At 41.8% G+C, this 14,482-nt stretch overlaps 1 protein-coding gene across 1 annotated transcript in view; it reads left to right on the top strand.

Moving 5' to 3' along the window:
- The window catches only part of LRRTM4 (leucine rich repeat transmembrane neuronal 4), a 420,203-nt gene that overhangs the window by 193,832 nt on the left and 211,889 nt on the right, over positions 1 to 14,482 (top strand). The window lies entirely within an intron of this gene.

The raw sequence follows: 14,482 nt of genomic DNA, 5'->3' as shown, positions 1-14,482 counted from the left end.
TATGGCATTGGATATGAATGAGATACCCAGCCCAATGTAGCTGAGCTTTTGTTAGAGTGATTTGAATGTCAGACATCCAACAATGATTAAGGATTTTGATATTGGGAATCCTGTCCCATAATTTGATCTTGCAAACAGACTGACAGCAGTGCATATGGAAATGATCAAGTTTCCTGATGTGGCAGCAATATGTCTGTCTCACACCTGTACAGAAGTATTTTAAGTACAACAGCCTGACAGACATTTAACTTGGTGCTTATTTTGAGGTCCCTATCATTCCAAAGAGATGTGACAGCATTCCAAATGCAGAGCTGGCCTTTGCTTTGCGATGAATAATCTCATCATCAATTGTGGCATTTTGTGATCGCGTATTCCCTAGGTAGCAAAACTTCTCCATGGGTTTGGAAGGAGCATTGTTGATCTTAATAACTTTATAGACATGCACGTCCCCCATTACAGGTTGGACCAGCACTTCAGTTTTCTTTAAGGTAGTTCTGAAACCGAAACTATAGACTACGGAAGTGAAGTGATCAGTTGTAAATTGAATGTCATCAGTCAAGTGAGCAACTAGTGCCCAGTCATCAGCAAACAAAAGCTTAATGAGTAAATCTGCCACTTTTTTGTGAGAGTATGGAAACATTGCAGATGAAACCGCTTTCCATCAGTGTGGAACTGGATAAATACTCCTCTGTTAATGTCATGATGTGCCATCCATAAGCATAGCCCAAAAAAGGATGTGAAAGAGTGTGACCCAAGCATACAACCTTGTTGGTTTGATTTCATCAGTAACTCGGAGGGGGTCAACTATCTCTTGGTTTTCACCACTCTGGCCATCATCCCATCATGGAAGGACTGAATGGCAGAAATTTTGCAGGGCATCCAAAGATGAATGAAAGTTTCCAGAGTCATGGAGTCAAACACTTCATATAAACACCACAGCTTTGCTCTTGGTACTTTTCCTGAAGCTGATGTACTGTGAAGATGATGTCTGTAGTACCCCCTCCAGACCAAAATCCACACTGAGACTTGGGGGAGGATGGTTTCCACAAGAGAGGTGTGTTACGTCTATTTAGTATGATCCATGCAAAAATTTCCACGGCAACAGAGAGAAGGAAAATGCCACAGTAACTGTCACAGCTTGTCCCATCACCCTTATGGTCTGTAGAATGTTGAAATCCTGTGGCACTGACTCTTGCTCCCGGATAATGCAGAAGAGCCATGTGAGGTGCCTTGTAACGTGATCGCCACCGTGCTTATAGATCACTGCTGGAATGCCATCCGGTCCAGGAGCTTTTGCTTATGACATTGGCTCGTTTGTTTATATACAGTGCTTTAAATCTTCAGCGCACTTTCAGGCATTAAGGGCCTGATTCACCTATCATTTTGATTATCAACCAGTGTAATTTAATAGGCATCAGCGAAATTACTCCTTATTGACATGCAGCATGAGAGAAAGGAGAATCAGCCCTAATTATTTAATCGTGGCAATGCTGCCATGAGATAGAGGTTAATATTTACCTTTCTTCCTTGATTTGACAAATTCCAGTTTTGTTAAATGTCCAGACACGCTACAAATCTCACCTATTTTGCTGGGCATTTGGGAAAAGACATGCTGAACTGGTGGGGTACAAAGTATGGGTTCGGAGATGATGTAGCTATAGTGTGATGGGTGGTTACACTGTTGAGAAATAGAGTTCCATAAACATTCAGAGTTAAATGTTAGATGCTGAAGCTTAACTGGAGTCTGAGAAACTGAGACTAATCCTGTGTCTACTCTGCAACAGAAGGTGTGATTGCATGTCAGCTACTCATACCTGTGCCAGCTTTAATCTAGTTAGCATACTAAAATATAAGATGCAGTGGTTTAGGCTTCAGTGTGAATTATACAAGCATGACAGGGACCTGGGTGTGTTCGCATTGCTAGTCGGTGCTGAAGCCTGTGTTACATTTTCACTGCTCTGTCTTGCTTGTTAGCTAGATGAAAGCTAGGGCAGGTATGCCTTCCTGAGCTGCAAATTGAACCTTTGATTGTAGTGTAGAAATACCCAAAGAATCTAAAATTGCTTGCTGGAGTCCACCTACATAACCAGTGTCATCCAAGATTAAAACTTCTGGCATCCAGTCCTATGGTCAGATCAGTAGACTACAGAATAGACTTTGAGATGCTGAGTATCTGTACTTTGGTGTGAGCTGCGGGTGCTGCTTTTCACCACTGAGAGTCAGGCCCCAAAGCTACCGCTAGAAACATTTGGAGACCAGTTACTTTGTGTCACTGATTGCATAGAAATATAACTACAGAAGCATTGGAATGTAGGGCTGGAAGGAACCATGACGTCATCAAGTCCAGTCCCCTGCACTGTGGCAGGGCCAAGTAAACCTACACCATCCCTGACAGGTGTTTGTCCAATCTGTTCTTAAATCTCCAGTTATATATTCCACAACCTCCCATGGAAGCCTATTCCACAGCTTAACTACCCTTAGAGTTAGAAAGATTTTCCTAATATCTAACCTAAATCTCTCTTGCTGCTGATTTAAGTCCATTACTTCTTGTCCTACTTTCAATGGAGAACAATTTGTCACCATCTTCTTTATAATAGCTGTCAACATATTTGAAGACTGTTATCTAATCTCCCTTCAGTTGTCTTTTCTCAAGAGGAAACATGCCCAGTTATTTTTTTTTTAACCTTTACACATAGGTCAGGTTTTCTAAACCTTTTATTATTTTTGTTGCTCTCCTCTGGACTCTCTCCAATTAGTTCTAAAGTGTAGTGCCTAGAACTGGACACAATACTGCAGCTGAAGCATCACCAATGATGAGTAGAGTAGGACAATTACCTCCCTTATCTTATATATGACACTCCTGTTAATACACCCCAGAATAATGATAGCCATTTTCATAGCTGTGTTTCATTGTTGAATCATGTTCATTCATGATCCACTGTAACCCCAGATCTTTCTCAGCAGTCCTACCAACTAACCAGTTATTTCTCATTTTATAGTTGTGCATTTGATTTTTTCCCTTTAGTAAGTGAAATACTTTGTACTTGTCTGTATTGAATTTCATCTTGCTGAACTCAGACCAGTTCTCCAATTTGTCAAGGTCATTTTGAACTCTAATCTTGTCCTCCAAAGTGCTAACAACACCCTCCCAACTTAGTGTCATCTTCAGATTTTATAAGCATACTCTCTACTTCATTATTGAACTCGTTAATGAAAATATTGACTAGTTACCAGACCCTGGACTGACCCCTGCTGGACTTCACTGGATATGCCTTTCCAGTTTGACAGTGAACCATTGATGATTACTCTTTCAATAGTCTTTCAACCAGTTGTGCACCCACCTTATAGTAAATTTCACTTAGAACACATTTCCCTTGTCTCTTATGAAAATGTCATGTGGGACTATGTCAAAAGCCTTAATAAAATCAAGATATATCACCTCTTCTGCTTTCCCCCCATCCACTAGGCTCGTAACCCTGTCAAAGAAAGAAATTAGGCTGGTTTGGCATGATTTGGTCTTAACAAATCCATGCTGGCTCTTCTTTATAATCCTATTATCATCCAGGTGTTTAGAAATTTATTATTTAACATTTGTTCCATTTTCTTTCCAACTATTGAAGTTAGACTGACTGCTCTATTATTCCCTCAGTCCTCTGTTACCCTTTTTAAAGATAGGTGGTGTGTTTGCCCCTCTCCTGTCTTCTGGGACCTCACCCATCCTCCAGGAGTTCTCATTGCTAACGGTTCTGAGATAGTTCCAGTTAGTTCCTTAAGTACCCTAGAATGAATTTAATCAGGCCCTGCTGACTTGAATACATCTAAATATTCTATATAATGAGACTGAGGACAGACATACGTACAAAATCACATTTAGATGAAGTTATTTGCTATGAAACGCTGCAGTTATGATGGGTGAAATGCTAAATGTTTTGTCACGGTGCTTAAGAGCAATAAAAGAAACCAAACCAAACCAAAATAAAATTGAGAGGCTAAAGCATCAAATATGTACTGGAGGAAAAAATGTGTTCTAGCGCTGTACGCAGGACTATTGCATAAGGGCATATTTGGAATGCTATGTGAAGGCCAGACTACCTTATTATCAAGAGGATATTACAGAAGTAGAAATGGCAGTGCAGATAGAGGGCAATTCAAATGATACAGGGAACTTGCTTATCTGATTTAGTCACAAATGATTAGAGTAGCCAGCTCTGTATTTGGGAAAGATTAAAAGAGGATCTAATGGAGGTATACACAGTTCTGAGTAGAATATAGAGGTGAGATGCTTTCTGCTGAAGCTAGTGTCAAATACAGGAACTGGGGACATTATAGTAGAAGCAAGTGCTGTGTGCTAACTGTGCAGTTCCTGCTCCATCTGGCAAGGTGCCAAGGTTCTTTTGTGCCAATGAAACCTTGCAATAGCCCTGCATGCAGTTGTTAGTGGAACGGCTGGGAGTAGGATCTATGCTCCATGGAGATGTGTTTACATTGGCTCTGAATATAGTGGCCTGGTGTAGAGTATTGGAGAGAGGAGCAATGGAAAAGGAAAGCAGCCTCTAGGAATCAGTTGTATAATCCACAATGCCGCCTGTGATTATAGAGCCAACAACCATGGGTCATGGATGGAGCTCACACACTCTATGGCTCTTGCGCAAGAGAGGATTTCAGTGAGATTCTCTAAGATCAGGAAGTCTTTTATCAATGTATTATTTTTCTTGTCTTAGGAGGCTGGTTGAAATTGCAGTCTTCTCCTCCCTCAGGATTCTGTCTGTTCTTAGTGACTGCACTATTCTCAAATAATTTAGGGCAATAAAGCCAACTTGCCAGTGATCTCATGAGCATAGCTTTATTTAGAACATGTTAATGTTAGCATTCTCCAACTCCATCTGCAATTTAAAAGGCTCTGCTGGTGTTACAGTACATGCAGTCCCAGAGTACTGACAACATTATGGAAGAAATGTTGCCCTATTCTCCTTTAACACAGAACTTTCTAAACTGTGGCTTTTGGATCACTGGTGGTCTATGGAGGGCTGGCTGCTCATTTCATACCAACTCCTTTTCCTTATTTTCAGCAGCTAAACTTCATTACAAGGGAGCTAACCATATATTAGGTACTTTCCTTATGTTACTCTTCCACATAAGCAATTGTTTTAGTTACCATGGGGATGTTGCTTGATCACCAATGAAAGCAGTTTGAAAGATTGTGAAGGGGAGAGGACAGAGCAGGGGGATGAGGAATGACATGAGCAAGGGGTCCTGGAGCTCAAGCTCTCTAAAATGGGGTCCAGGCTATGGAAAAGACCAAAAGCCCAGGCTCAAAATATATGCAAAGACAAAGCTTTTAAGCTACCATAAAATGGGAATGGCCCCACCAGCCAAGTAAAAATGAGAATCCACTGAACAAAATTTAAATGGAACCTTTTATCAAGTTCTGAGTTATTCAGAACCCCCTCTCCAGACAGCCCCCAACTTTCCTTTCTCCCTATTTCATATCCCTTCTCTAGAATTAGAAATGAAAGCACCATGGCAAATGCCTGCTCTGGCATAGACCAGAGGCAAAGAACTGGAAAATTCCCATGGAGATTTCCTTCTGGGGTTAAATTTTTGAAAAATCCACAATTTGGCGGCTGATCTGTGCACTGAAATGCTGTTGTTTTTATTCTTGTTCTGTTAATTTGTAATACCAGACATGTCAATACTCCAGCCATGATTTGGGCCCCATTGCGCTCAGCATTGTACAAACATAGTTATTATTTAACATTTATATTGTGGTAGCACCTAGAGGCCAACAGGTCAGGGCCCCAGAGTGCTAGAAAATAATAATCCCTGCCTTATAATCTAAATAAAGTAGCCCTGCTGGAGTTGAATTAGAAAGGTATTGGGTATAGTGCAGATAAGAATACAAGGCAATTGTGTACTTGGCTCTGCAGTCTATTTCTTGGATTCAGAAATAAAATAATGGATTTCATAAATATGGCATATTTGTTTGTTGCCAAAAGTAGCAAAGATCTGAAATTGGAGGATTTATTTGTCCTATTTAAGCTTGGAAGGATTAAAATTTTATTGGTCAATGTCAGCTTCCGTGTGTGTGTGTGTGTGTGTGTGTGTGTGTGTACACACATACACCCCCCCCTAAAAAAAATATTTCCATTGAAGATCAGAATTTACAGATAAGAAAAATGCTGATTGATAATTTATTAGACTTTGATTTAAGGGTGTTGGCACATTTTGCCATCTGCTGGTGGCCATTTGGGTGCTAACAGTTTTAAGCTTTACCTTTTTGAATCTCGACATCTACTGTCATTAAAGAGTTGACTACCACCACACCCCCACCCCACAATTGTCCAACCCTCCATATTTTTTTCCTATTTCTCAGACCAATGCCCTGGGTGGGGGTGTCAGCTAGACAAAGATGGTACTTTACAGAAAAATGAGAGGGAAGCATGATTGACTTGGCTATAAATGATGACATTGATGAACGTATATTTTTGCCATTTTATTTATAAGCAGACGGTCTTAAAAGGGAATCCAGGGACCTTGTAAAATCTCAGCATCATCAGTGATTGTGCAGCTATTTAAAGTTAATAGCACAATTAGGCAGCAAGAGGAATTGATTTCAGTGTTTGGTATGAACAGGGAGCAAATGGCTGAGCACTGTTGAGCTTAAGGCAGTGCTGGGCAATACTTCATGGACAGGCTGATAATCAGAGTAAATTATGGCCCCACTCAGTCCTAGCTACAGGGAGAAAGAGAACTTAAAATCCAAGCGTGTTCTAGAAGTTTCTCCTCATAAATTCAGCATCATTTTTGGAAGATTTATGAGATTCTTAGACTCAGAAGCGGAATGTACTGCAGACGTCTTAAGGGGATGGCTAACAGCTTGTAACAAATCTCCCTGCAGAGCGAGTGCTGGTTTGACCCAGGCACTAGAGAATGGCTATGAACAAATTTAGAATGTTCATTAAACTGCCATAGACTCAGAGATGCGTTTCTATTGCATTAGAAGCCACATGGTCCTTGGGGCCATCTAGACACAAAGCTCAGGCATTTTCTCCCCCACTTCCCATTACGGTGTGGCAGCATAAGAGAGATTCTTAACCTATTATCCCTTGCCACCACAAAAGCCTGTAAATGCTAAACCTACCCCAGCCCCAGGAACTCATGAGCTTCCTTACCTTGATTAACCTCATGTACTGTCAATGCCTTTAGGAGATGAGTATATCCTGGGTTTACTAGTGTATGCTGTGTATTAAACTTGCATGCCTATAAAGGCTGAAATTCCTCCAAATAGAATGGCTCTGAATTGTCAAGGCACAGTTTGATAGTGGTGCATGGCATTAGAACATAAGGGAGAAGAGATGCTATCAAATTGCATGTAATTCCAGCCAGCAAGACTTGATTTTATACTTTAGTGAGTAAAAGGATGATGACCGTTACTCAGGGCAATCATAGCTTTTTATAGTTACTTTAGTGTCTGTCATAGCTAATATATAACTTAGTCACCATCATTTTTAGAGGTGAATACCTGACCACGTATGCTTTGTCCTATAGCCTATCGTCCTATCTGTGATTTTTGAGTAGTTCCAGCTATTCTGATGTGATTTTCGGAGGTAGACTGACTTGTGTAGTGACCAGGCAGTTGGTAACATAATAGACTTACTGACTTAACTGTGAGTTTGTTGTATACATTATTACAATATTTTTGTTCATGGTGTTTCGTAATTGCTAGTAATTCGGTGGAAAACGCCTCTGTACACACAGTTATCAACAAATCCAGTTTAATTTAAACATACAAGTGTCTTAATGAGAGGTCCAGTTTGGCATTTAGGCATATACATTTGGCATTTGCTAGATCAGTGCAAATCCTTCCAAGTTTGGGCTGAAAAAGGTTTGCAGTTTATATTTATTTTTGCAAATGGCAGCAAAATGTAGTGCTGGAATTGGAGCAGCCCAGAGTTCAGGATGTTCTGACTCACTGGTTAAGTTTGGCCAGTTGCAGGGATAAGAGTCAGCAGTAAAATTCAGCCTGGGATCCAGCTTCGAATCCCAAACTGCCCTAGAGTTCAGGAGTGCTGGGATCCAGACCGATCTCTAGTCAAAACCATTTCTCAGCAGTCTGTGGACGTTGACTGCAATGTCCCTTGTGGTAGACAATAGACCGTACCTGATGTAATGGGTTTAAAGAAGATTCTTTAATGAGGCTTCAGGACACAGACTGACCCTATGTAGCTTGTTTTGACTCTCTAGCTCCCTTGACTAAACATGAACTCTGCAACCTAGGGGTCATCATTACACTGTACCTCCCAATGTCTGAGCAGTCATGCTATGGGTTGATGACTACATTACACTGAAGTTCAGCTTTGAATGGAACCCAGTTCTTCACAGGGTGGAATCTCATTATGAAGCAGTAAGCCTGGTGTGTTCACGTTTGCATAGATTAGCTGGAGCCAGAAGCAGACTAGTGATACGTTATATTTCCCCAGTATATCTTGAACCTTATATATGCCACGGTAGACATACTCTGGCAAGCTGCCGCCTTAAACTGTTTCCATATCTCCAGGTGGAACAAAAAGAACCACTGCAGATTGACACATCTCAAAAAGAAATTCATAAGACACTAAGGCCTGGTCTACACTGGGGGGGGAGGGGGGGGGAGAGGGGGATCAATCTAAGTAACGCAACTTCAGCTATGTGAATAACATAGCTGAAGTCGACGTACTTGCATCAACTTACCAGGGTGTCTTCACCACAGTGAGTGGACTGCTGCCACTCCCCCGTTAACTCCGCCTGTGCCTCTCGCGGTGGTGGAGTACAGGAGTCGACGGGAGAGTGCTCTGGGATCGATTTATCGCGTCTAGACTAGAGGCAATAAATCAACACCCCGCTGTTTTGATAGCTGCCCGCCGATCCGGTGGGTAGCGTAGACATATCCCAATTCTCTGCTGCCCTGCAACATGTGTGTATACTTTCCCTGTGTAAAGTGAGCACAAAGTGGGTGTAAAATGCTGTCAGATGAGAATATTAGGAATTTGTACATGTGTAAACGACTACGCAAGTAGCAGGGCAAGACAAAATAAGGTCCTAGAGTAGCTACTTCTTTTCCATTCTCTTTCATTTTTATAATAATAATAGGTAGCACTTATAGCTGCACTTCCAATGATAGATCTCAAAACACTTTGCAAAGGTGGATAAAGTATTATTACCCTGGTTTTGCAGAACAGGTAACTGACGCACAGACGTTTAGGTGACTCACTCAATGTTACACAGGTTGAGTCCAAGGCACAGTAGGGACCAAAGGGACAGATTAAGTAAGGTATTTAGATGCCTAAAGATGCAGATAATCTACAGAGTTTAGAAAAGCACATAAGTAGGTTAGGCTCCTAACTCCCCATAAACAGGGATATTGAATAGGAGCAGAGAGCTTATATTGCCTTTGCATTTGGTACTGGTGTGACTACTGCTGGAATAGTCTATCCAGTTCTGGTGTCCACATTTCAGGAAGGATGTTGGTAAAAATTGGGGCTCAGTCTGTTTAGCTTAACAAAGAGAAGTTTAAAGGGTGACTTGACCACAATTTATCAGTACCTACATGGGGAAGAGAAGTTTAATAATAGATGGCTCTTCAATGTAGCAGTCAAAGGAATAATGAGAACCAATGGCTAGAAGTTGAAGCTAGACCCATTCAGATTAGGAATGAAGTGCAAACATTTAACAGTGAGGATAATTAAATCATGGGAACAATTTATGCAGGGTTGTGGTGGATTCTCCATCACTGGAAATCTTGAAATTAAGATTAGATGTTTTTCTAAAGGATATGGTCTAGAGAGTACTTGGGGAAAGTCCTATGGCCTGTGTCAGATGAGACAATCAGTGGTTCTTTCTGACCGTAATATCTATGAATCTTGGTAAATCTGGCCATAAATCTCGGGTATACAATCTTCCCTTTTGGTGTTAGTCTGATTAAATTCTTCAATACCCTTTCCGTATAAAGATAAAATAATTACCCACGTTTTTGGAGTATAACTGGGAAAATTCATTCAGCTGAGTATTCATAAGAAGGCTTAGCAAATTCACTATATCTTCTTTCCACAGTACCTGGAACCTTTTTTATTCTCTCTCTCTCTCTCTTGCTAAGGCCTTTTTTACAGTTACTGTCAACATTCCCAGTTGAACTGAATAATTTACCCTTTTAAACTGACAGCAGCTGTCATTATAAAAATTGCAGGGCCAAGTTTGACAGTATTCACACAATAGGGGGAACTTAAACTTTTAACAGGCTTTGAGAAAGCCCAGACTTTTCAGCACATCTTGTCAGTCTGTACATGAGCTCATCTCTGCCTTGTGAAAACTTGGCAGATTAGAAGATTATATCTGACAGATCCGAAACAGCATTGATGACATTCTCCAACAATAATATCTCTGTGAAAGGATGGGGAGGGAGGCAGAATAAAAAATCATCTTTGGAAATTTGGTAAGCACTTTACAAATTGAAGGATGCGCCATATTCATAAGAACATAAGAACGGCCATACGAGGTCAGACCAAAGATCCATCCATCCCAGTATCCTGTCTTCTGGCAGTGGCCAATGCCAGGTGCCCCAGGGGGAATCAACAGAACAGGTCATCATCAAGTGATCCATCACCTGTCGCCCATTCCTGGCTTCTGGCAAACATGGCTAATAGCTATTGATGGACCTATCCTCCATGAACTTATCTAGTTCTTTTTTGAACCCTGTTATAGTCTTGGCTTTGGTCATGGCTAATTATTTATAATTAATTCTGATCAGGGAGGGTGTATATCCAAGATTGTTAATCAGGCAGAGACTTCTTATTTCCTCAATGGAAACAAAACATTTATCAGGTTTTAAGATTTCCTGCATATCAGGAACCTGTGTGGCCTTCATACTTATTAGTGGCTATGATTTGAAAGTAAGGATTAGCAGTGGCACATGTCTGTGGCAAGTGTAATATGGTATTAGGGTACATCTGGCAGTCTGAGCAGTCTGACACAATAAATAGTCAAATAGAAACTGCAGAGTGTGTGTGACTGCCATGCCTAGCCATCATCATGGATTTGTTTTTACTTTTGTTAAGGTTAGCGTCATTACTACTGTTGTCTGCTTCACTGTTCTGGAAAACAAATCAATACGTCATGGAGCTGTCTGTCTGTCTGAGCTGGCTGAATAATGGCGACAAAAACAAATATACTTTCAAATAAACAGCTTTAATTTTGATTCACTCCTTGTTCAAGGGGGGGTTACTTATTTTGTGGATATCAATATGGGTTGTACACATGAACATAAAGTTACTGCAAAGGGCAGCGGTTGGCCTGGTGAAATCAATGCATCCATTATTGGAACTGCTGGAAAAAATCTCAGTATTTTAAAAATGTATTACCTTTTTTTTTTTTCAATATCACGTTTGCCCCCCCCCGCCCCCCCCCCCAAAAAAAATTGAAACATTTTGACCGGATGGTCAGGAACACTGTATCTGTAGTGTGGTCAACATGACTGGCCAATGCTATGAAATGTACTCAAGCTCAGTTTGAGATCCTCCAATCCAAATAAGGTGCTTATTAAACCCATTGGGCTATATTGTTCCCTGAGGCATAGCCCTGATCAAGGCATCAGCCACACCTCCCCAAGAGTACCCTCCAATGGCATTGTGGCGCAGGGTATGTCTACATTGCAATTGAAGGTAGAATTGCAGGTTATGTGGGTATACCTGTCCTAGCTTTAATCTAGGTAGCATGGCTAAAAATAGCAGCAGAGTTGCCAACAGCCTGGATCCTGGTGCAGGCTAGCAAGGCAGCTAATACTCAGGGTTCTAGACGGGCTTGCACAGCCTGTGCTGCTGCAGTTTCTCTGCAATTGTTGGCTGTGCTGGCTAGATTAAAGCTTGCCTGGGTATGCTTATTTGAGCTGCAGTCACACCTCTGATTACAATGCAGGCATACCCTCAGAGGCACACCCGAGTCCAAATTCCTCCCCTGCTTCCATATACCAGCAGCAAACTAGTTGCCCTCCTTGTCGTTTGAACTACACTAGCCTGCAAGTGTCAGGTTGGAGACAAGGCTCTGCCCAGTGCCTGCCCCCTTCTCTAAAGAGGGAATAAGTAGGCACTTAGCCCTTCTTAATCCTGCTTGTATGACCCGCCGGTGAGTGTGTTGCAGATCCTCCTCTGGCCTTGCCACATCAGGGATTGAACGGAGCACTTCCAAACCTAAAAGCATGAGTTGCTACAGCTTGAGCTAAAACTCCCTAGTTAGGGTTGTTACAGACTCCGGTCCTCTGCAGATTATGCACAGGGAAAGACCTGTAACACACACTCACCAAACAAAATGGTCCGAAAACAGAATTTGGTTCCAAAGGAAATCCTAAAATTTTAGGGGGGAATCCAAATCAGAACCGGAAACCAAAACTTTGCGCTCTACCACGTGATGAAAATTCTGATTCAGAATCATTTTGTTTATAATTGTATATTACATTAAAACATTACATATATCAATATTGTATACAATATAGTAACATGTTACTTTTAATATTACTACATGAAAGTGTAAATGAATTGAAACATCATTTTCTTATCAAAATGAAAATTCTCAGCATTACTTAAATGAGACGATTGAAATGTTTTCAACCTTTTCCAGTCCAAAATTTTCTCAATTTGCACATTCCCATGACATTTCTTGTTTTATTTTTGTTGATTAAACAGTGTTTTCCAATGGAAAAAATGTTCCATCCAAAGTTCTTTCAACTGGCTCTACTTACCAATGAGTTACACTTGCCCTGACCCAAGCTTAGAGGAGTAAGAGGGGAGGAATTTTTACTCCTTCCTCATCTCTTATGTGGGCTCATAGTCTAAATTACTATCCTGTTGAGAATAGAAGTTCTCAACTCCAGTTCTTCCCAAGTATTAACGAGGACATTGCTTTATCTGGAAGGGAAAGTTTTTGTAATTGCCTATAAGCCCCTGAACTGTATGCCCTGCAGCAGACCGTAATGAGGCTAGTTATTGCCAAGGATCCTGACTGCTATTTCCATCGTATCTCTCTTCTGTGCTGCAGATCAAAGCTCCCACCAGAACCAGACCAGCCTTCATCCCATCAGGCTGATGAATGCAAACAAAATGGCTCTCATTTCCCCCCAAATGTTGTTCACGTACAAGGTGTTTGTTTTTGTTTTTAAAGACCCTGCATTTGATGCAAAATTATCGTTTGAAGTGCAAAATCCATCAATTATTCAGGCCAGGATGCTGGCTGATGGATCCGTTTGCAGTAATTATAAAATCAGATATATTATTTAGTTCTCCTTTCAACTTTTCCTAAAGAAAATAGAAGTATGAAGGGCACAACATCCTACCAAGCATGCTGTAGTTTAAGTTGGCTGACTTTGCCTAAAGAGGGTAAAATGGAGTGGCTCATTCATTATAGCCCACATTTTAAGAGAACTGAAAGCAGTGGAAGTTGGAGGTGCTCACTGTCTCTTAAGTCCATAGCGCATTGGACTGGGTTTTATTCTCAGGTCAGCTACAAGTTCCTTTGGGCAACTCATTTAATCTACCCTTTGCCGTAAGTGTCATGCGTAAACGCCCTTTACTCACAAGTGTGTTATGGGGATAATATTCACTGATGATGAGGACTTGAATACTACCTCGATGAGCGTCATATTGGTCCCTAGTTAGGTATGGACATGATTCTCCTCTCACTCATATCCGTTGCATGCTTGTGTAGCTCTATTTGTCCCAGGTCCTCAACCCCTGCTAATGTCCCTTTTGATTGGGTGTCTACAATGCACACATCCAAGCAAGGGTTTAAGGTGGAGACTTAGGCCTTGTCTACACTACGAGAGTACTTCGATTTTAGTTAATTCGACTATGTGGAATCGATATTACTAAGTCGAACGTGTGTGTCCACACTAAGGACAGTAATTCGACTTTGTGAGACTTTGTGAGTCCACACTAATGGGGCAAGCGTCGACATTGGAAGCGGTGCACTGTGGGCAGCTATCCCACAGTTCCCGCAGTCCCCGCTGCCCATTGGAATTCTGGGTCGAGCCCCAAATGCCTTCTGGGTAAAAAAATGTGTCGAGGGTGCTTTTGGGCGCCTGTCGTCATCCGTCCGTCACTCACAACCTCCCTCCCTCCCTCCCTGAAAGCGCCGGCGGGAAATCAGTTCGCGCGCTTTTCTGATTACTGGCAGCGCTGACGCCACAGCAGTGCGAGCATGGATCCCGCTGCGACCATCGCTGCAGTTGTGGCAGTTCTCAACGCCTCGCAGCTTCTCCTCCACCTGTACCAGAGGCAGCTGCAGATCAATCATGAGAGGAGGCTACGGCACTACCGTGACGGCATGAAGTCGGACACTAGCTCCGACCTCTCTGAGAACATGAGACCCAGCGCCCAGGACATCTCGCTGTCACTGGGTCTTGTTGATACTGTTGAACGGCGATTCTGGGCCCGTGAAACCAGCACGGAATGGTGGGACC

This window comes from Emys orbicularis, chromosome 2 (genome assembly GCF_028017835.1).
Source record: "Emys orbicularis isolate rEmyOrb1 chromosome 2, rEmyOrb1.hap1, whole genome shotgun sequence".
In the NCBI taxonomy this organism is placed as follows: domain Eukaryota; kingdom Metazoa; phylum Chordata; order Testudines; family Emydidae; genus Emys; species Emys orbicularis.
This window is presented reverse-complemented; position numbering and strand designations above follow the sequence as displayed.